This window comes from Schistocerca serialis, chromosome 8 (genome assembly GCF_023864345.2).
Source record: "Schistocerca serialis cubense isolate TAMUIC-IGC-003099 chromosome 8, iqSchSeri2.2, whole genome shotgun sequence".
NCBI classification, from domain to species: Eukaryota; Metazoa; Arthropoda; class Insecta; order Orthoptera; family Acrididae; genus Schistocerca; species Schistocerca serialis.
The window spans coordinates 583,963,376-583,987,571 of NC_064645.1; the positions used below are offsets into that span (position 1 = coordinate 583,963,376).

A 24,196-nucleotide genomic window follows, 5' to 3' on the forward strand; every position below is an offset into this window, starting at 1 on the left:
CTCGCATACGGCGCGTTATAGCTGGAATAATTGAGAAGTGCCAGCTAAACGCAGCCCGCCCGGACTGAATGACTCTTCACCGGATGTCGGACACAAACAAAGCAGAAAATAAAAGGAAGCTGGCAGTCGGCACGAACCGGCCACTGGACGCTGGCGGCTGCGGCCGGGCTGGAGTGGACCACGCATCCGGTGGCGGCTGGCGGCGCGCGGCGCATGCGCACCGCGGCCGAGGCGCCAGTCCCCGCAGAGGAACGGCGCGCTAGCGGCGGGCAGTCAGCGTCGCGACGCCTCGCTCCCACCACCACCAGCACCAGCACCAAGGGCAGCAGGGGCCGCGGGCAGCGGGCCGCCGACACCGCCAGCGCACGACGCCGCCCGGCGCGCGCGGACGCTCCGGAACCGCCACGGCTGACAGCGGCTGTCTCGCCTGCTCTCGTAAGTCCTCCTAACAGTTGCACTTGTGTTAGGTCATTTTTATCCTTTCACAACCTTAGAGATGCGATTACGGTTGCTGGCTTGTATTTACCACGTGAACATTAAACTAGATTACTTTTACAGGCACAGAAGGTCGAAAATATAGTTGTTATTAACTATTTTTTTAAAATTACTGCTGTCCTCTCGGTAGCGTCTTTGAAATATGAAGGTTGATTCAGCTGCCCCTATCGATGTCGTTTTATGAATCGCGCAGTGTTATATCTAGCCTTTGTAAAGTTTGCGCAAAATCTCACATTCTCTCGTTAGCTACTCGCGAATTAGTAATCCTGCGGCAAAAATGAACAGGACTTCTTTATAGCAAATTTAATGTAGTGAAATCGTGTAGCCGGTGCTTTTTTGGTGGAGGCCATGGTTTTCGAACTGTTCGAGAAAAATGTACAAAAGTTACGTTCAAACTCAGCTCCACCCCCACACTCATTCTTCACCAGTCAGGATTTCTACTGTGTTGTGCGTCGCACTCTCTCCTACCACTACACAAAAATTTCCCAACAGGCTCTACTGACTGGGCTATTACGCCACCAGCATAGTCGGCTATTTCGCAAACATTAATAACTTTAATGTGCTCTTGAGAGTAACGAAATAAAAAGTACTTTTGTAAACGTTACTATAAAACTAACTACGCTGACGATTCGACCCATACAAGCACAGTAGTTTCGTAGTCACGCCTGACAAATATAACCATATATTTATTTTATGCTGTTAAAACTCACTAAACTGTTAGGTAAAATTCACACAAACGTCACTTTTACAAAAATGGTTCAAATGGCTCTGAGCACTATGGGACTTAACATATATGGTCATCAGTCCCCTAGAACTTAGAACTACTTAAACCTAACTATCCTAAGGACAGCACACAACACCCAGCCATTACGAGGCAGAGAAAATCCCTGACCCCGCCGGGAGTCGAACCCGGGAACCCGGGCGTGGGAAGCGAGAACGCTACCGCACGACCACGAGATGCGGGCGTCGTCACTTTTACAATTTGTAAATGCTTCACTAAGTCTCTGGCGTAATAAGGCCAATAAATGGAATCCAAAAAAGGTCAAAAGCGGGAAATAGTTCGTGCAGTCACAAATTTTTCAGTGGTCGGAGGACTTCCATGAACAACATACTAGAAATTGTGACTTGTGGGAGCTGAGTGTGGGAGTGCGGGCACGTTTGAAATTCAGATTCTTATATTTTTCTTTACTAACTCGAAAATGAAATGCTTCAGTCAAAATATTTCCCAGTAGAACATTTGATAACATTAAATTTCCTATAAAATGGTCCAGTTCAATTTTTTTCTGTAGGACTAACACTTCACGCGCAGCGAGACAGAGAATATGAAAATCTCGCGCTTGGTTTATGAAGGCCAGACATAGCATTGCGGTTAGAATAAAACGACATCGGTGGGGGCAGCTGAATCACCCTGTATGTAATCGCTACATCTACCCCAGCTACTTTCTGATGCATCATACGCGGAATTTGAATGGCAGCAAGACATCTTTACTTTTTTATGGCTACTTTAAAAATATTTCCTTTTCTTATGTTGAATAGTTCATTTACAGTCAACTACTTACTACATTCCTAAAGAATATTTACATCGCTTGGTTTCAGTTAATATATCCAATGAAATGGTAGCTTAGGACAACTCTGAGTTTGGAGTCTGATAGCGTCACCCTCGAAATTTAGAGTCCTGTTCTACACCGCAGAAGCGTGACATATATTGGCATCACGTACTTACCAGATGAAAAATAACTTCGATTGTATTTACTGCAATGGAACATCGAAAATATTCCCTGATTATCCGTTCTCTAATGATTTTTCGTTATTTTCATTTATTACTGTAACTTCGTTACTGAAAGCAGTACTGTCCACTGGGCATCTTCTTTAATGACTACTGCCTCTTCCACCTAAGCTACATTGTAACACAGTGTGTACGGAATATTTTGCAACTCTTTTTTTTTTTTTTTTTTTTTTTTTTTATAAATCTCTCCTCTGAAACAATACTTCCCTTTGCTATGTGGATGATGTCCTTTAGTCAGCTACGTATTACATTTGTAAACATTATTTCTATTGCGTAGTTTTACTTATTATACCAAATGAAACTAGGATTTAGGAATCTATTAGAATTTGACGGTGTTCTCTCGACTCCTCTGCTGCATCTATGGCCTTGCAACAGCTGGTGTATACCCGATAAAAATAAATCTCTAAAACATTTGCTGGTACAGAACGACGGAAGTGTTACCTTAATATCCACTCTATCCTGATTATTTATTTTTCATTTACTTATTACAATTATTTTTTACTGAATTCATCACTGTCCATTGGAAAGTTACTTTGAACTATATGTAATCATTACTCTCTTTTCAAACCCAGCTACATTCTAATGCAGAATGTACGGACTTTAAAAGGCAGCAATACTTTTTAATGTAGTTTTATGGCTCCTTCAAGAAGCGTTTTCTTTGCTATGTCGCTGAGGGGTTTTACAGTCAACTACGTATTATATTCGTGAACAATATTCACTTTGCGTAGTTTCGCTTATTATTCCCAAAGAAATTACATTTTCAGGCCAGTCAATGGTCGAAGTGTGACAGATGTTCCGCCTAGAAATTTTCGTTTCTGTTCTACTCCCTTAGTTATGTTTCCAGCTCCTTTTTAGAGCATGAAAATAATGTCGACTACATGCAGTGGGAAAAAAAAGTTGGAAGTGTTCTCTAAATGTTCAATCTGTCCTGATTTTTAATATTTTATTTGTTACTATTATTTTATTGTCGAAATTAGCTCTGTGCATTAGGCAGCTTCTTTAAACTACATGTAATCACAATGATCTCTTCAATCCATGCTACTTTCGAATTCATCGTGTACAGAATTTGGAAGGCTGCAGTATTTTATTTTTCTGACAGCTTTAAAAAGAAATTTTTGTTATTGAAAGATCACTTAAAGTCAGGTACGTATCACATAGTACAACATTTGCTTGCGTAGTTTTACTTCTTACACCCAATGGAATGTTACCTTTGTGCAACTCTATTATTCGAGTGTGGCACTGTCCCCCTCTAGAAACATTAGCTGCTGTGCAGACCACTCTGAAACTTAGTCCGAAGTCTATCTTAAACAGGAAAGCGACGATTTGTTTGAAAGTCGACTAAGACAAGTAATGTGAATATAAAATAATGTACCACTATAATGTAGCGCGAAAATTACTTTTACTCTACATATAAGACACTTTTCGTTGTAAGTAACTAAAATTGTTAAATAATTTGAGAATAGCTTTATTCTACCTTTCTATTTTTCTTTATCATCACTGTGATTTCACAGATTCTTTAAAATACATGTATTCACAATTGGCCTATCCACTCAAGGGCCTTGATTTTTTTTTTTAACTTAGGAAAAGACTCTTACAGTCGGCTACATATTACATTCATGTAATAGTTACTTTGAATATTTCTATGCCCGGTGGAATTACATATGCTGGAGATTCTTTGGTTAGACTGTGATACGTACCCTCTCTCTCGAAATACTTGTTGTGATGACAGGCTGATGTTTTGCACTGTCTGGGGTTTAGCTTTCATTGTGATGTGACGATCTATTTGAGAGGTAGCGAAGCCAACAAATGTGAGTACAAAATAAAGATTGAGCTAATAGACCGATCTGCATCCTAGCTTGAGGTCTACTTTCACTCCATATACAGCGTGTATCATGAATCATAGCGAAATAGACATTTGTGAAACTAATATGTAACACCTCATGTGTAGGGGAGAGTGTTATACCGCGGAACACTTCAGACATTCCTTTCCAGTCAGACATGTAATAGAAACATAATACTAGGGGGTGCTGAAAAGTAATGTCTCCAGATTTCTTATGGTAAAATTTTAAAGCTTTTTTAAAAAAAACAAACGTTATTACTGTTCTGTTTCTTAATTCTACACATTTTCACCATGGTGACGAACACATATCTCACAAAGACAGACCAGTTTGTTGATACCGTCAGTTGTAGAATGTTTGACTTTGTTGGCGGAGCCACAACCTCACCTCTGCTTGTACCGCTTCATCATTGTCAAAGTGAAGTCTTCGAAGGTGTCCTTTAAGTTTTGGTAACAGATAAAAATTTGATGGGGCCGAGTCCAGACCGTATGAAGGATGATCAATTGCAGGCTTCGGTTTATCGCAGGTGTCGCAGCGCTCATATGTTGTATGGTGTTGTTATGCTGAAGGAGAGTGTGATCTTTGAATCTGAAAACTGATTATAACACACAATTTCTGTCACATCGGCATAGTTACGTTAAACACCGTCATCTTACAGGCAACAATTCGGAGCTCTCTAACGGTCGAGGGCTGCAAATATGTTGGTGTGAAGAATAAAGATGTAGAAGGTTAATAAAGTTTATTTTATTTAAAAAGCTGTAATTGTTTTCACGTAAAAAATTCAGACTCATTACTTTTCATCAAGCTCTCGTGTATTTTCTTATTCTATTTTGAAATGACGGCATTCACTTTTTACGTGTGCAGTCTTTTTGTGAAATTACGCAAATTAGTCCAGAAAATTAAGGTTTTTCCAAATGTTAAAACATGTATCAAGGTACGACATAGTTATGAACTTAAGAGCAAATATTCTACTGAAATTTAGTAGTGTTGTAACCGAGAAAAATCTTGTCAATATTGGATTTAGTCGTCTTTCTGTTACATTATTACTCTACTACACACTAATGATGAGTAAGAGAAATCAATTGAAGCGAAAGTTTTGTCAGACTTGTAAGAAATTGGATAAATATTGAAACTGAAACTTTTGGGAGCTAATATAATTTTCATTTTTAAGGCAGGTAAAATTGTTAATAAAATAACAAAACACAGAAAATTTGCGAACATGATATGTTCCATGGTAAAAGACCTCCTTCGGTTTCAAGGTAAGCGACTGTACAAGACCGACGAAGTATAGCTTAACCGTACATACGTAGTATAACTAGTTTTAAAATAATAGGCAATTTTACTTCCCAAGGCAATCTGTAACTGTGGAATTAACCGTATATTCCAAATAGCTTTAATCTGTATATATAAAAGAAAATGCCATGACTGATTCGCTGATTCAACATCGCCTAGCCCAAACCGCTAAGCATAGAAACTTGGACTTTGGAGAGGATGTTGAGCTTATACAGCAGGGATTTTTCGAAATTTCACATCTAAGGAGATGAAATAGGGGACGAAAGGTTTATTGAAAATATGACGCTGTTAAGGCAATTTTCAAGCTGGAACTACGAAAATCAGTAATTTGTTTCTGAGTAAAAAATTAAAAAATACACGTTTCAGCGTTTGCGGAAATTCAGCCCCTAAAGAGTGAAACAGTAGGGCAATTTGTTTTGAAAATAGGTTGTTATTAAAGAACTACTAAAGCATTTTAAAGCGACATCTATGAAAATTGGTATTTGGCTTCTCTGTCGGAAATATAGATTATATGTTAAGGGATCCAAGTTCGTAAGGAAATATAATTATAAGACCTCAAAAGGTAGGATTGAAAAAAACCTTAATTAGGGTGAAAAGTTTATAAGGTTTTGCAATTCGTGAACTAAATCAAAGAAAGCTATTTAACATTCACCAGAACAAATCGGCTTTGTCAGAATTGCACAGAAAAAGAAACGGCTCTTTAATACATTAATTTTCTAGCAGGCTTAGCACATATTTATAAAATTATTTTCGTTATATTTACCACGCAGACGCAAGTGAAGCAGCGGGCACTGAGATAATATTTTATGCAGAACTTAATTCACAGAGCTGGAAATATTTACAAACGCTGCACAAAACACTACCTCATAACTGACAGCAACAAAGACTGTAAAACAATAGCGGAAACTGCTTTGGCGGTGTTTAGTTCGCATTTCTTCATGTGATTCGAAAATCAGCCACTAGACTGAAGTACAGTCCGCAAATACGTCACATGTTGCTAGATACACTATTCTCTAGCTACAACAGTCTCTTCTACTATTGTACAATAAATTGCCATTCGCTGAAGAAGTACTGTGTTTCTTTTTAGAGTAGGTAGTAGGTGAAGTGGTGTCCAGTTATATGGTGGCGGTCGAAAGGCTTTCACATCGAACACATCTTAGATCAATACTTCGCATTGATCTCGGTAAAGGATCGTAATCAAAGATTCGCAATTATCTGACAAACGGCTCGATTGCGGACTTGTGTTAAGAGGAACGTTTTTACTAATTAATGACGAAAGGAGCTTCAGCATTGATCGTCGAAGTAGAAGTCTTTATTTCTAATCGATTTCAATCAATGCGTGGCCGTTATGAGTGTTGTACATAAAACAGAAATAAAATAATCAGACTACACAACAACATACTACGTAAACCTAACCATACAAGTAAGAACTAACCGAAGAGATCGTTTGCATCAACATACCTCGTACTAGAGCCACGTGGACTCATAAATACAAGCAGTAAAATCGCAATATTTGCACATATCGATGAAGAGTACAAATTCAACTGATCTAGCTGCTTATATGGGCTCATGCAGCTGTGGTCACTCCCAGCATCGGATGCAACAGCGCCCTGTTTAATGATCATTGTAAGAACATCTTTTATTGACGAACATGGAAGACATAAAGAAATACAGTGTAATCCAGGCATTCATCAAGAACTTTAAACGTAAAAATCTGTATAATTACGCCATCTGGCGTGTGTTTCAGGAACCACGTCCCAACGTACGTTGTGTAGCATGAACCCTACTAGAACACAGTATCGCAGCCAATATATTAACACATTTACAGTGAAACCAAAAGAATTTTGCTAAACTATTATGCCCTTTGACATTAATTTTACGTTCACGAATTTTAAATATCTAAATGACAGACAATGTAGGTATAAAAATACGTAACACCGTCTAAAAACCTTTAAAAAACCAAATCATAAATCCGTCATTATACATATTTAGGTGGAGTGACTGTACGAACACCCTCGCATTAATTTTGACTCTCTTTGGTTTTTGAATGACGTTTAAAAAACCACGTAGACATAAAAATAGATACACAATCATCTAAAACCTTTTAAAACCAGCATAGAAAATTCTCATAACCATATTTAGGTAAAAAGTGACACAGACATCATGTACTGCCATAACGCGCTCTTGGCGTTTGAACCTGAAGAATGATTGCTCCCTTTTACTGCAGTTGAGACTTAGTCTACAATATAGCACTACAGTTTGTATCTTCGCTCTGACAAATACTCTGCATTGATATGTGCAGATAATACAATTTTACTGCCTGTATTTACGTGTCCACAGGGCTTTGGTTCAGGTATGTTGACGCAAACAATCTATCCTGTATGTACAATTTATTCTGTAGGTTATGACTTTAAAGTTGGACAGTAGTAGAATGTTATAGTGCAGTCTGTTTTATTTTCGTTTTATCTAAGCACTGATGACTGTCACGCAGTGATCGAAATCAGTTCGCAATAGAAATAAAAATTTCTGCTTCAACGACCAACGCTGAGCTTTCTTTGATTATTAATAATGGTGTGATGGTCGTGGTGCACGAAATTACTGATGGTGTACCCATTCAAGGAAAGTTTTGACGTCGGTTATCGTATTGTTTCGTCCATGCAGCTGTCGCTATTAATTATGATATAGGCCAGCCCCATGTAAGCCACTTTCCAGTAACAGTTACTAAATTCAAAGGAACTATATTAAATAATAGACGCACCTAAGACGAGTATTTTAAAGCATATTATTTCCGTGCATCGCACATAAATTTGAAAAATTGAAATGGGTTTGTGATCACTATGAAACTCTTGCCAAACTCTCTTCACTTACGAAGAATATTCTTAGCCTCTGGAGAAGGGCGAACATAACTACTTGTTAAGTTCCTGAACTTCGAGCAGGTCGTTGTTCAGATGACGTCATCCCCTGTGTATATACTCCTCTCGCGTGACTTGTGGATGATGGTAATGATAATATTATACTCATGAATATAAACTGTAGCACTCACTGAGTGCTGGACAGGTAATTATTTGTACTGGTATAACACTCCCTTAATCGTGTAAAACGAAGTGTCCACTCATCGACCGGGTTTCATTTTTCGGTAGGCTTGCAGCAAAGTGAAACATAAAAAAATACTCGGATTTTCAAATGTGTGTTTGAAGGCCCTTTTAAAACACACTGATTTCGTACTGTACAGGAATTCGTCGCATCAGTTAAACCTTTTACTGTATTCTTACGCTTATTTGTACGCATTAGAATGATTTTTGTTTTGTTTCAGTACTCTTCCTTTAATTTTCTGTAGTCATCATACTGAGAATTAAGTTTTCAGTGAATCAATCCATATCGAAGTAGGTTTTCCTTGGCCACACCCAAGGTGAAAAAAACTAAAACGAAAAATACATTGCAAGCATTTAAACGTATTAAATTAAGTCGTGTTCCACAATATACTCAGATGCACTTCGTTTGTGTATCTAGTTCTGACCATTTGAGAAATCTGCTCATAGTGCGATACTGTATTTAACTGAGAAAATGTGACGGAACACTAGGTTCGTCAGCAGCAACGAATTAATGGTGAATTGCCGAATGATAGTGCTGAGAACGTCGAAGAATTAACCAGTCACCTCTCATCTCAATATGTGGGCGTTTCAGAAACACCAACGAATTTAAACGAGAATTATTATGTTGTAATTCCGTCTACTTCTTGTTTTGCAGTGGAATTAGAGCTCAGGAAAGATTCTATAGGATTAACATGGCTATTATTAATTATCAAATTAATCAGCAACATCTGGATGTCATAGGGAGGTGTTTCGTGTCGAGAACAATACTGACGTCGAATCACAAGGTACAATTCGGAATTGTCACCGGTTGAAAAAAATTAGAAGTTTTGAAATCGTATGCTTCCTTTGTTCAAGAAATTACGAAGAAATAGAACACTACACGTAATTCTTAACAGGGAGAAGTCATCAGTTACATGAAAATAACTGCGTGCGCGTCTCAACAATTCACTAGTATAGGAGTTTTACTGTTTACAATATTAATATATTATGTGGTTGATAATACCGGAATACCTTAAGATATAAAGTGAATGATGCTTTTGCACACACAGAAGTGGTAGTCCTGAAAACTGTTGCGAAATGCAGGAAATCATGCTGAAGATGGACGTTGGAAGCAAGGGATTACTGTTGTAGATCAACATAGTGTATAAATAGGTGGAAATATCCATTACTGTTCGATTAAGCTGTTGACAATGAGTTATTGGAAAAATTGAGAATTGTGAAATTTGGAAAAGATCGCTTCCGGTGCAATTTAGAAGGCAGAGACTAGGGAAGGTGGATGCAGAACAAAAATCCTGCCAAGAAGGATAGAGTTTACAAAATAATGGTTCATTTGATTCTTGAGTGTCGGTCGTCAGTTTGCAGACTCTTCCAGGACGCATTAAGCGAGAACTTCCGAAAAGAGATCAGCGGTGGTTCGTTAGGCAAGCGACACTGCGCAGAAACTCATTCGCCGTCCACTGGAGACGGTGCGGGCGGCGTGCGTCACAGACAGGTTTAGTGTTCATCGTCTGAGAACGCATGTCGCACGTTCCGCGAAGAGTCTTGCAACATATTACGACCTCCCATACACCTCTCGCGAGAAATTCGAGGTGTTGTTGTTGTTGTGGTCTTCAGTCCTGAGACTGGTTTGATACAGCTCTCCATGCGACTCTATCCTGTGCAAGCTTCTTCATCTCCCAGTACCTACTGGAACCTACATCCTTCTGAATTTGCTTAGTTTATTCATCTCTTGGTCTCCCTCTACGATTTTTACCCTCCACGCCCTCCAATACTAAATTTGTGCTCCCTTGATGCCTCAGAACGTGTCCTACCATCCATCCCTTCTTCTGGTCAAGCTGTGCCACAAACTTCTCTTCTCCCCAATCCTATTCAATACTTCCTCATTAGTTATGTGATCTACCCATCTAATCTTCAGCATTCTTCTGTAGCACCACATTTCGAAAGCTTCTATTCTCTTCTTGTCCATATTTCACTTCCATATTTCTCTTCTTCAGAAACGCTTTCCTTGCCATTGCCAGTCTACATTTTATATCCTCTCTATTTCGACCAACATTAGTTATTTTGCTCCCCAAATAGCAAAACTCCTTTACTATTTTAAGTGTGTCATTTCCTAATCTAATTCCCTCAGCATCACCCGACTTAATTAGACTACATTCCATTATCCTTGTTTTGCTTTTGTTGATGTTCATCTTATATCCTCCTTTCAAGACGCTATCCATTCAATTCAACTGCTCTTCCAAGTCCTTTGCTGTCTCTGACAGAATTACAATGTCATCGGCGAACGTCAAAGTTTTTATTTCTTCTCCATGGATTTTAATACCTACTCCGAATTTTTCTTTTGTTTCCTTTACTGCTTGCTCAATATACAGATTGAATAACATCGGGGAGAGGCTCCAACCCTGTCTTACTCCCTTCCCAACAACTGCTTCCCTTTCATGTCCCTCGACTCTTATAATTGCCATCTGGTTTCTGTACAAATTGTAAATAACGTTTCGCTCCCTGTATTTTACCCATGCCAGCTTTAGAATTTGAAAGAGAGTATTCCAGTCAACATTGTCAAAAGCTTCCTCTAAATCTACAGATGCTAGAAACGTAGGTTTGCCTTTCCTTAATCAAGCTTCTAAAATAAGTCGTAGGGTCAGTATTGCCTCACGTGTTCCAGTATTTCTACGGAATCCAAACTGATCTACGCCGAGGTCGGCTTCTACCAGTTTTTCAATTCGTCTGTAAAGAATTCGTGTTAGTATTTTGCAGCTGTGGCTTATTAAACTGATTGTTCGGTAATTTTCACTTCTGTGAACACCTGATTTTTTGGGATTGGAATTAGTATAGTTTATTTGTCCGCGTAACGTTCACTACTGGAAAGAAAATGGAGAAACGTTCGTCTAACCGATGGTACCCCTGCTACCTGCCGCCAAACACTGTAAGGTGGCTTGTTATTAGAAGTACACTACTGGCCATTAAAATTGTTGCACCAAGAAGAAATGCAGATGATAAACGGGTATTCATTGGACAAATATATTATACTAGAACGGAAATGTTATTACATTTTTACGCAATTTCAGTGCATAGATCCTGACAAATCAGTACGCAGACCAACCACCTCTGGCCGTAATAACGGCCTTGATACGGCTGGGCATTGAGTCAAACAGAGCTTGGATGGCGTGTACAGGTACAGCTGCACACGATATCACAGTTCATCAAGAGTAGTGACTGGGGTATCGTTACGAGCCAATTGCTCGGCCACCTTTGGCCAGACGTTTTCAATTGGTGAGAGAGCTGGAGAATGTACTGGCGAGGGCAGCAGTCGAACATTTTCTGTATCCAGAAACGCCCATACAGGACCTGCAACATGCGGTCGTGCATTATCCTGCTGAAATGTAGGGTTTCGCAGGGATCGAATGAAGGGTAGAGCCACGGGTCTTAACACATCTGAAATGTAACGTCCACTGTTCCAAGTGCCGTCAATGCGAACAAGAGGTGACCGAGACGTGTAACCAATGGCACCCCTACCATCACGCCGGGTGATACGTCAGTATGGCGATGACAAATACACGCTTCCTATGTGCGTTCACCGCGATGTCGCCAAACACGGATGCTCCTGTTTGTGATGCAGCGTCAAGGGTAACCGCAGCCATGGCCTCCGAGCTGGTAGTCCATGCTGTTGCAAAACTTCGTCCAACTGTTGGTGCAGGTGGTTGTTGTCTTGCAAACGCCCCTTCTGTTGACTCAGGGATCGAGACGCGGCTACACGATCCGTTGCAGCCATGCGGATTACATGCCTGTCATCTCGACTATTAGTGATACGAGGCCGCTGAGATCCAGCACAGCGTTCCGTATTACCCTCCTGAACCCACGGATTCCATATTCTGCTAACAGTCATTGGATCTCGACCAACGCGAGCAGCAATGTCGCGATACGATAAACCGCAATCGCGATAGACTACAATCCGACCTTTATCAAAGTCGGGTAACGTGATGGTACCCATTTCTCCTCCTTACACAAGGCATCACCACAACGTTTCACCAGGCAACGCCGGTCAACTGCTGTTTGTGTAGGAGAAATCGGTTGGAAACTTGCCTCATGTCAGCACGTTGTAGCTGTCGCCACCGGCGCCAACCTTGTGTGAATGCTCTGAAAAGCTAATCATTTGTATATCAGAGCATCTTTTTCCTGTCGGTTAAATTTCGCGTCTGTAGCACGTCATTTTCGTGGTGTAGCAATTTTAATGGCCAGTAGTGTATATATAGATTCCTATGGTCTCCACGAGATGATGAGAAGATATATTTCAGTGAACCCTCGCATGTTGACGACGAATTCATTTTTCTGCAGTCGGTACACATGACTGCCCATTTACTATAATTTATATTATACTACACGTAGTTCAGTGAACGTATCTTGAATTGCAATTAAGGTCTCGCGCCTGTTTTTCAAAATGAGAGAGGGCTGACTGAAGTTAGAACGACATCGAAGGAAATGTATTAATGGTAACTAAATTTTTAAAAAAAACGCCAATCAATTAATGATCTTAAAGGAAAAAGAAGAATTTTATTTTTATTTCTTCTCGTCAGTATCATTAACAGGAATGTAAGGAGAGCTCGCCCGCAACAAAATAATGAAATCAAGTAAATTTTGGCTCTTTCAGAACAAACGGCAACTGTTTCCGAGTTGTAACTCAGCATACGACGGGTGAACCACGTGCAATATTAGATACCATAAAAGAACCACGTATACTACAACTGAGAAAATGAAATCGTTATCATTCTGCGAGGGCGCCCTGAAATATGTGTGTTCCTTCTATTACGACGAAGTTACCATAGAAGTATACATTTACACCTAGTTTTGCAAGACACTTTACGGCTTTTAACGGGAGGTTGCAGGAGTGCAGTCGATACCCACGGTTGTTTGCCCATATCGACATTCGGCTCCGACCACATAGAGCTAGGCTTGACAGAAATTAAAAAAAAAAAAAAAAATACAAAAACGAGAAACTGTGTAATCTGTCTGTGTGCATTATTTGTGGTTGTGCCTCTAATCAGGAGTTCCTCTTCAGGAAATAGACGGGGTGTGGCAGCTAAGACACCACCCTGAACATATTCAGAATAAATAAATATATCGAGGTGCAGTTTTTGCCAAAATGTAGCGGACAATATGACGAATATCCCACCGTTCGCAAGTAATTTTTATTGTTTATAATCGCCGACTTGCGACGCCGACTTTTTTTTCTCCTAATTGGACTATGTATATTTTTCTATAGCATTTCAAAGAAGCTTCTAAGAGAATTTTAACGACATAGCATGTATAGGACTTGAGCAAATAATAAGAGCGCCGCAAACTCCTGTTCTTCAGTCAGGAGAAGAGGTTCCACAAACGTACTTCTTTCAAATGCCTCAGATGATTGTATTTTTTTTTTCAGTAGCAATAAATAAACATTAGGTCTTTGAAGTTTAATTCATAGTGGCATGACTGTTGTTTCTACTATTGCTGGCATTAACTGGATACATTCCGGCCTCTCTTAAATAATCTTGTAAAACTAAGAACGTGCTTCCAGTACTAAAGTAACCGATGATTTCGTGGTCCGCCGCTCGTGGTCTTGCGGTAGCATTTTCGCTTCCCGAGCATGGGGTCCCGGTTTCGATTCCCGGCGGGGTCAGTGAATTTCACCTGGCCCGAGATGACTGGGTGTTGTCTTCATCATCATCATCATTTATCCCCATTACGGTCGGAAGAAGACAATGGCAAACCACCTACACTAGGAGATTCCCTAGTAAGGCGGTGCAGGTCTCCTGCATCGTTCCTTTACGCTCTGTCAAGAAGCATGGGACGACTTCATTTCCATTTTTTCTAAGATTTCATGTCCGCATTGGAACTAATGACCTAAGAAGACATGAAACTGGGAAGAAACTAACAATATTGTTTGCACACTGAACAGGAGTCAGTCAGTACAATTTTTACTTTAACTCTGCACAATTCTGACACTTCGTTAATTTACTGTTATAAGATTATCAATTTTTCCTACTATTTTATTCGTACTGCTGTTATTATTCTCCCTACTTCCCGTAAACTATTTACTGTATTAAAGTCAATTATTCAGCCGTTCTTCCTTCAACCCGCTCTTCAGTTTCTCTGTAAGAATGACTACTGCTTTCTTTTTCTGTTCAGAATTCCTCCTGTAATTATGGATATGGCTGAGATATAGAGACTTAGATAATTTTAGAAGGGTTTCAAAGCAGACGCAGTCGCTCTATCTGTGCAATTTGTTTCGAGTGACGAATGTGAAGAAGTTGAACGTTTCACTCTGACGTAATTTGAACACTTTTCTGTAATTACTGAATTAAAATAGGTATCAACCTTTATTTAATAAATACGTTCAACCACCTAGCTGAAGACACACCATTACACTGGCTCGTGCATATTTTTTGTGTTACTTCAAAATTTTTCTTTTGTAATTATTCCCTTACCTCGCGCTACATACCATTGCTATTACTTCATTTCTGAACATTAAAATACTTTAGCCCGCGGATAGTACTCGTAAATGTGGCTTCTGCGAAATTAGTTCTTTCCCTATTGCTTACCTGAGGAATATACAGCTAATTTCTTGTAAACTTTACTGCACTTTTGGGAATGTTCATACAAGTATTTCCTTGACTCACGCATAAGATATCGTGAAGAACAGAGCGTGACGATTTTGGCAAACACACAATTTCTCTTTCAGGAAGAGGTTTTTCTTGACTGTGGATAAATAGCCGCAGCTGATAGAAAAATACGTTTCTGTAGCAGTAAAAGCACTGAACCACAAGGAGAGAAATTACGGCTCCGCGAGATGGTATCTGATACTTCAACGACAGAAAACATGTCTGTGCCTTCGACGACCTAATATAAAGTGATATCATTTGCCACCATCAATACTACAAAATGCTCTTGACAGATTTGCGTCATATTTCTACACGATAACCTAACAACGTAGACTACATATTTTTTAACACACACACACACACACACACACACACACACACACACACACACACACACACACATTTTAGCAAAAATCTCTAAATGCTCTTGGCCGATGTATTTCAAATTTTTACGCAACACACACACACACACACATTTTAGCAAAAATCTCTAAATGCTCTTGGCCGATGTATTTCAAATTTTTACGCAAAACTCTAATGAACATTCAGACTGACATAGGCTACAAATTTTTTGTGTTTGTAGTATACAAACGTACAAATAAAATCTGTGGTATCATATGAAGACAAATCGTTGTTTAAGGCCGTTAGTAAAAATCTGGAGAGCTTTTTGGCCGATTTACGACGAATTTCTATGCGATACTAAACAGTCAGTTGGACATAGGCTATTATTGTTTTAAACGACAATGTGCGGGTGTTCTATGACAACCGGCTGCGAGAGAGCGGTGTTGTGCTGTGAATATGTGATTTCATTTTCTTTGTCATAGTTAGTTTCATCCACGGTAGCAGTGCATTTAAACCACTAAACAAATTGTTTTGTCCGACATATATTCTTTTTCCTTATATGACATTTTAAATAGACAACTAAATATGCAACTATCAGCTGTTCTGTTTTCTTTCTCCTAGTCGGTTTTAGCAGTAAACAGGTAAGTTGTATTTATAGCCTATCTCGTTATGATTTATCGTCTAAAACTTTGTAGTCCTGCCCGTTCGCAGATTAAAACTACGCAAAATACTATCATTGAAGCTAGAGTACTCAAAGATCCAGCAGCAAGAGAGGTCTGTCATACTCAGTATACCAGTGATCCCAATCGATTTATCCATTCATTTTAAGCGACTTCAATTCGCATCAAAGTTTTATTGGCAATAACAATAAACAAGGCTCGAAGTCAACAAGAGGGCAGGAAGATGGTCGGAAGAGGAGAGGGTGTTGAGGATATGGACATAGTACGGGGAAGGAGGAGGTGAATGGAGAGAGATTGGAGGAGAAGGTGGAGAGGGATGGGAGGATGAGACGGACAGAAAGAGTAGGGGGTAGGTAACACAGAGAGGAGGAGGAAGAGAAGAACAAATAGTAGGTGGGGGGCGGAAGGGGGGAGGAGGAGGAGGAGGAGGAGGATAAGAAGAACGGAGAGAGGGAGAAAAAGAAATTAGGGCCTGTAACCAGTTCCCAGACATATTTAGCAACTGCGAAGCTTTTCCGGGTTCTCCTGTATGTTAGTAAGTGACATAAAACTGTGCCTGACTATCAAAGTGAGACGCTATATATCTAATCATCATCATCAGTTATCTGCTATATTAGCGGGTCCTTTGCCTCTCCTTTTTCTGCGATCCATTGCTTCCTTCTTAAGGCTGCTGTGTGTTGTACCGTCCATCATGTCATCCAGTATCTGGGATCTCTTCCTTCCTCGCTTCCTTTTCCCTTCTACATAACCTTCTACAACTGTTTTTATCAAGCCGTCATTATTTCTTAATATGTGCCCAAACCAATTTCTTTTTCTTCTCTTTATTACATCTAGTGACTGCCTTTTCTCTCCCACTCTTCTCAGTACCTCTTCATTTTTTACTCTGTCCATCCAACTTATTCTTTCCATCTTCCGCCATGTCCAGATCTCAAAAGCCTCTAGCCTTTCTCTGTCTTTTTTCCTCATAGTCCATGTTTCAGCGCCATATAGAAGAACACTCCATACAAGACATTTTATGAGTCTCTTTCTGAGTTAGACCGCTGCAGAAGATTCTCCTTTTCTTATAAAACGCCTCTTTTGCCATTGCTATCCTTGTTTTAATTTCTGTGGTGCACTTCCAGTCGGTGTCTATCCTGCTTCCAAGATACTTAAAATTTTGCACCTGTTCTAGTGTTTCTCCATTCAGCACAATTTTTATTTCCTTATTTCCTCCTATTGCCAATACTTTCGTTTTATTTGTGTTAATTTTCATTCCATATTTTTTTTCCGTTAGTTGCAATGGTGTCCACCAAATCCTGTAATTCTTTTTCCCCTGTGGCTAGAAGGACCATGTCATCAGCAAATCTCTGCTATAGAGTATCTAATAGAATACACTAAATACTGGCACAACCTCAGATATCTCTGGTAATTGGATCAGTCATGAATATAATAGGCATCAGATAACAAAACTAAAAACCAATCCCTCTCCAGTCGATACAACGACCTTTCAGTTATCTTCACATCTTAGAGCAATCACCGTGACATGGACGAAGTACTCGTGAAATTTATGTCACCAGTATTTTCTATAGAACTTTTATGAATATGAGGTGACGGAAATAGCTTGCGTCATTAAATAGTCAAAGGACATAAAATGCTCTGTAAACCCTTACTTAGCACCATTCCACATACGAGTATACGGCGTCAGTCTACAATTTTTCGAGACTGAATTAAAAAAAAAAAAACAGAAAAATTAAGATGGTGGTTTTATTGTATTGGTATTCTACGTAGTCATTTCCACTTCAGCACAACGCACAGAACGTCCTTACAACCACTTGAAACTGTCAGGAAAATCATTTCTCGGGATGATCGCCAACTCGTGAGTCGTACCAGCGTGTGAACGTCTGTTGTGTTGTCGAAGCGGTGACCCATCTTGTGATCCACTGAACTTCATCGTTTTGTAGTAGGTTCTCATCGATAATGCCAAGTCTCATCTTTCGATAATTTTTTTCACAAAATAACTGTTCGCGTACTGCTTTTCAATCAAATCGTGGCAGGCGGTAAAGCGTCACTGTTTTCGTTCGGGAGTTAAGGTGTGCAGGACAAACTTTGTCCACACTTTTCTCTTCTTCACACCACTCTGGACAACGTCTCGAACACTTCATTTAGAGATGTTGCTCCATTGTGATTTGTGACAGAACAACTTTGACACACTGTGGTTGCTTGTGCACTAAAGACTACCTGCTCACAAGAGACTGGAGAGTGCAGACCTGTTATTTACTTTTGTTAGTTCAAGTTGCCACCGCAAGTATTGCGCTGACGTCGCTTATACGCCAGTAACAATAACCGGTCTCGGAACTTTTGGTAGATGGACGGCGTACGTAGCAGATTCTGTGGAGGTGCGCTTTCTTTTTAGATTACTCTCAAGGCTTATGACACGTAAATCCTGCTTCACAAACTTGTGACAGGCGTATCAGTCAAAATTTATTGTCTATTATAAGCCCCCTATACGCCTCTGTATATTCTGCGCTTCAAGGGCACGTCCAGTGTTGTTGAAAACTGGCCAGAATTTACGCCAAAGACCTTTTCGTTTTTCTGTGGTACAGAATACACCAAGAACTGCGACACGTACACTGATCAGGTAGAACATTATGACCACCGACCTATTATTGATGTAAACCCGTCCAGGCGATAGCAGCGCCACCTGGCGAGGAATGTCTGCTAGTCAGACACAGGCACGGTGCGTGTAGCATCAGTGAGCGTGTTATCCATGTGTAGAATGGGGAAGGTACGCGACATAAATGAGTTTGACTGATGGCAGACTGTGATGGTCAGGAGACTCGAACAAATATATCGGAATCTGTACGGCTTGTGGGGTATTCGAAGAGTGCTGTGGTGAGTGTCTTCAACACGTTGCGAAACCAAGGTGAAACCAAAATGTCGTAGGGTTTGACGGTAACCCATCATTACAGATGTCGGACGTCGTAGGCTGGGAAGACTGGTAAAACAGGACAGGTGGCGAAGTATGGCGTAACTAATATCAGACTATAGCGCTGGGCAGAATACAAGTGTCTCTGACACAGAGTGCACCGAAAAAACGATTGGTCTCCACAGCCGACGACCCATGCATGTGGCATGTTAACACCACGACATCGGAAACTATGACTGACATGAGCATATGACCATCGGTACCTGACATTAGTGCAGTGGTTCAAAAATGGTTCAAATGGCTCTGACAAGGGAACCTCCCCATCGCACCCTCCTCAGATTTAGTTATAAGTTGGCACAGTGGATAGGCCTTGAAAAACTGAACACAGATCAATCAAGAAAACAGGAAGAAGTTGTGTGGAACTATGAAAAAAATAAGCAAAATATACAAACTGAGTAGTCTATGTGCAACATATGCAACATCAAGGAGGGTATGACATTAGGAGCGCCGTGGTCCCGTGGTTAGCGTGAGCAGCAGTGGAACGAGGGATCCTTGGTTCAAGTCCTCCCTCGAGTGAAAAATTTAATTTCTTTATTTTCGCAGTTATGATCTGTCCGTTCGTTCATTGACGTGTTTGTTCACTGTAATAAGTTTAGTGTCTGTTTTGCGACCGCACTGCAAAACCGTGCGATTAGTAGACGAAAGGACGTGCCTCTCCAATGGGAACCGAAAACATTTGATCGCAAGGTCATAAGTCAACCGATTCCTCCACAGGAAAACACGTCTGATATATTCTATACGACACTGGTGACAGCATGTGCGTCACATGACAGGAATATGTTGTCGACGCACCTAACTTGTACACTTGGCGAATAGGTAAAAAGATTCTTCTACCTTGCCCGATTTAGGTTTTCTTGTGGATGTGATAATCACTCCCAAAAAAGTGATGAAAACTTAAGAGTTTGTCACATGAACTGCAACAAATGACTGCAACAGTCGCACAGTTTTCCCTGTGCTCTGTCAAAACATATGTTTTTAACGTTTTCAAATTTTTCCGCGTGTAGACCGTCAAATCCTGCATATGTCCAAGCAAATCTGAACATGTCCTGGAATTTTGGAGAAGGAAGTTGATTGTGTGTGTGTGTGTGCCTGAGCTTTGATAATTGTCTGAAAATAAAAAATTAAAATTTTCACTCGGGGGAAGATTCGAACCAAGGACCTCTGGTTCCACAGCTGCTCACGCTAACGACAGGACCACGGCACTACTGAGGTAGTACTATCCTTAATGTGACATATCTGCAGCATGGACAACTCAGTTTGTATATTTTGCTTATTTTTTTCATAGTTCCACACAACTTCTTCCCGTTTTCTCGATTGATCTGTGTTCAGTTTTTCAAGGCCTATCCACTGTGCCAACTTATAACTAAATCTGAGGCGGTTGTGATGGGGAGGTTCCCTTGTGAGCACTATGGGACTCAACAGCTGAGGTTATCAGTCCCCTAGAACTTAGAACTACTTAAACCTAGCTAACCTAAGGACAGCACACAACACCCAGCCATCACGAGGCAGAGAAAATCCCTGACCCCGCCGGGAATCGAACCCTGGAACCCGGGCGTGGGAAGCGAGAACGCCACCGCACGACCACGAGCTGCGTGCAGTGCAGTGGCAGTCAGAGTGTTGCATGATCTGATGAGTTCCGATACCTTCTTTATCATGCCAAAGGGAGGGCGCCAATCCGTAGTCTTCCAGGGGAACAGCTCCTTGACGCCTGTACTGTGGGGCGGAGACAAGCTGGTGGCGGCTCACCTATGCCCTGGGGAACAATCACGTGGGCATCCACGGGCCCATTGGATCTCATGTAAGGCACCACGACGGCCGAGGAGTACCGCACACTTGTTGCAGACTACGTACACCCCTTCATGACGATCATGTTTCGAGACGACAGTGGCATTTTTCTGCAGGATAATGAGTGTGTCACAAGGCCAGGAATGTAAGGGAGTGGTCTGTGGAACGCAGTGCCGAGTACCAATTGATGTGCTAGCTCCCCAACTCACCGGATCTGGACCCAAACGATTTGGGATGTGACTGAACGTGGCGTCAGGGCTCACCTCCACCCTACCTGCGATTTACGGGAATTACGTGACGTGTGTGTGTGTGTGTGTGTGTGTGTGTGTGTGTGTGTGTGTGTGTGTGTGTGTGTGTGCAGATGTGCTGCCAACTCTCTCCAGCGACCTACGAAGGCCTCATTGCTTCCATTCCACGAATCGTCGCCGCTGTTATCCGTGCGAAAGGTGGACATACCGGCTGTTAGATAGGTGGTCGTAATGTTCTGGTTGACCAGTGAAGTCTCATACGTAATTTCAGCTTACCATTACCGTGTAAACCCGTAAAGTTTACGTCCCAATACTTATGATTTACAGTCCAGAAGAAGGTATAATATTATTATTACTGACTGATCCTAATATTTATTGTTAAGAAGTAGTTACGCGTGATGATAAAGTGACTGTGACGGTCGCAGGTTCGAATCCTGCCTCGGGCATGGATGTGTGTGATGTCCTTAGGTTAGTTAGGTTTAAGTAGTTCTAAGTTCTAGGGGACTGATGACCTCAGATGTTAAGTCCCATAGTGCTCAGAGCCAAAGTGACTGTGGAACACGAGAACAGAACAACGTCTTTGAGATATTGTCTACGGCTGCAGTGTTCTGTCGGTATGTAGATGTATTTACATTACAACTCAATGTACAATGCATGACGAAACGTGAATTGCACGAATATTTGCCATTATTAATCAAATCTATATGTAGCGAAAGGTAAACCAATCTACAATGTAATTGCGTAGGCTTCCGCGGCCAGAGTCAGTCGACATATTCATGGAAGCCTTTGAAGCAACGGCCCTCGGTTCAGCTCCTTTACGCCCACGTAGCTGGTTCAGATACGTGGACGACACGTTCGCTATATGGCCTCATGGTGAAACGGAGCTACACAAGTTTCACGAATATTTGAACAATATGCACGGGAAGATACAGTTCACGCTGGAAGTAGAACAGAATGGTGCTATCCAATTTCTAGACGTCGAAGTGTACAGGAAAACGGAGGGCACACTGGGGCACAGAGTATATCGTAAGCCTACACATACTGACTGACAGGTATCTGCACGCCCAATCCTACCACCACCCAGCGCAGAAGAACTCTGTCATCCGCTCTTTGGCAATCCGTGCGCAGCGCCTGAGTGATGCTCAAAACATCACACCTGAGCTTAAAAGGTTACGCACAACTTTTCTACCCAATGGATACAGCCATAAGTCGATCCACACAGCCTTGTCGACGAACACAAGTAAGCAAGATAAAGAGGAAATAGACAAACTGCAGCCAACAGTGCCCTTACCTTATGTGAAAAATGTTTACTGACCGAATAGGCAAACACCTTCGCCGCGTTGGGGTGCAGCCTGTCTTCTATAGTGGACGTAGTATCCAGGACGTGCTAGGCTCCACTAAGCACAAGGTGGATACATTACACACTGCAGGCGTGTACAAAGTGGAATGTGAATGTGGAGAGGCATACATCGGCGAGACTGGTAGGCCAATAGCAACGCGCATTCCGAAACACGAGCGCTATATTCGTCTAGGGCAACACAACAAATCCGCAGTGGCAGAACATCAGCAAGACAGCGGAAAAAAAAAATAAAACTCAGCCAAGCCTGTGTGTTGGCCAAGCAGCCAATTATGACGAAACGCAAAATCAGAGAGGCCATCGAAATACTTAAACATGAACAGAGGCATGGACTCAGGCTTGTCCCATCTTTGCTGCCAGCAATCAGAGTCCAACAGACCGCACTGTCAACACGAGACACGAGCACTACCGGCGAACTACTGCCGCCGCGCGGCCGACGTCCAGCAGTTGGTAAACAGCAGCAAACTTCTCATTCGACTATGGCCACCAATCATGGCACGTAACACAAGAGCCAATAGACAACAGAGGTCACGTTCTCCCTCCACCGCAATAACCAATTAAAATAAAGTTCCCTCTCCTTCTTGCTTAAGTGACCAATGAAACTACCTTTTTTTAAAATTATGACATAATGGCTTGCGCAGTGAACAGTAACAACAAAATATAAAGGACACTGCATAGCTAGAACTCACCATTAGACCCAGAAGAAGGCCGCTGCAACCGTGGCTGAAATGTTGGTTTTTCTTCAGCAGCAGCAGCAGCAGCAATAGTTTTTCACATTATGACCCGGTACCATACCCAGAAAACTTTTATGTCGGTTGTCCAATGTACAATTTATTTACGACCATTATACTCACGATCCCTACGTAAGCTGTACAATTGAATCAATTGAGCTGTTACGGTGTCTTCTTCGATTAGCGGTCCTCTAAATTTACGCTAAAGAAACAACGTCGACTTTCTTCCAATGGCTGCTACACAAGTTCAAAGACAAGTTGCAGTTTTATGTGGCTGAAAGCGATATAACAAACCTAACAATATGTCTGAACTCCTTCGACGTCTTCCGCCAGATTCACATGTAAGGACGGAAAACAGTCGGGTGAGTTTCCAAAACAACTCGCCCTAGCCTCTTGTAGGCGACATAGGAGACGGAAGCACTAGTTCTGTCAGAACCCCTTCAAACTATTTTGAAATTTTCCATTCATCTTCTTTACTAATCCTTTCGATTCAATGCATATCGTTTCTAAGTATGTAAACGATATGAGCCGGCCGAAGTAGCCGTGCGGTTAAAGGCGCTGCAGTCTGGAACCGCAAGACAGCTACGGTCGCAGGTTCGAATCCTGCCTCGGGCATGGATGTTTATGATGTCCTTAGGTTAGTTAGGTTTAACTAGTTCTAAGTTCTAGGGGACTAATGGCCTTAGCAGTTGAGTCCCATAGTGCTCAGAGCCATTTGAACCATTTAAACGATATGGTAAGTTCTACGAGCTTACCACCACTCGTATTGTCATATTTACGTTTTTGGTCTTGCTTATAAGCATCATCTTGTACTTCATCTCACACAAACTTATCATCTGGCAAAAGATGTTCATATACTGCTTTTGAAAGATGGAGCAGATGTGTAGTTGTGACGAGAAGCTCAAAAAGAAAAACAATCTTCTAAGTTTCACAACTTTTGCTTAGTAGC

The 24,196-nt window shown here is 41.1% G+C and overlaps 1 protein-coding gene across 1 annotated transcript in view; it reads left to right on the plus strand.

The window, feature by feature from the left end:
• The first annotated feature begins 310 nt into the window (after positions 1 to 310).
• Positions 311 to 24,196, plus strand: part of LOC126417138 (neuropeptide FF receptor 2-like) — a 477,663-nt gene continuing 453,777 nt past the window's right edge. Inside the window, exon 1 of the mRNA XM_050085034.1 lies at positions 311 to 435. The gene's annotated coding sequence lies outside the window, so the exon portion shown is untranslated. The remainder of the gene's footprint in view (positions 436 to 24,196) is intronic.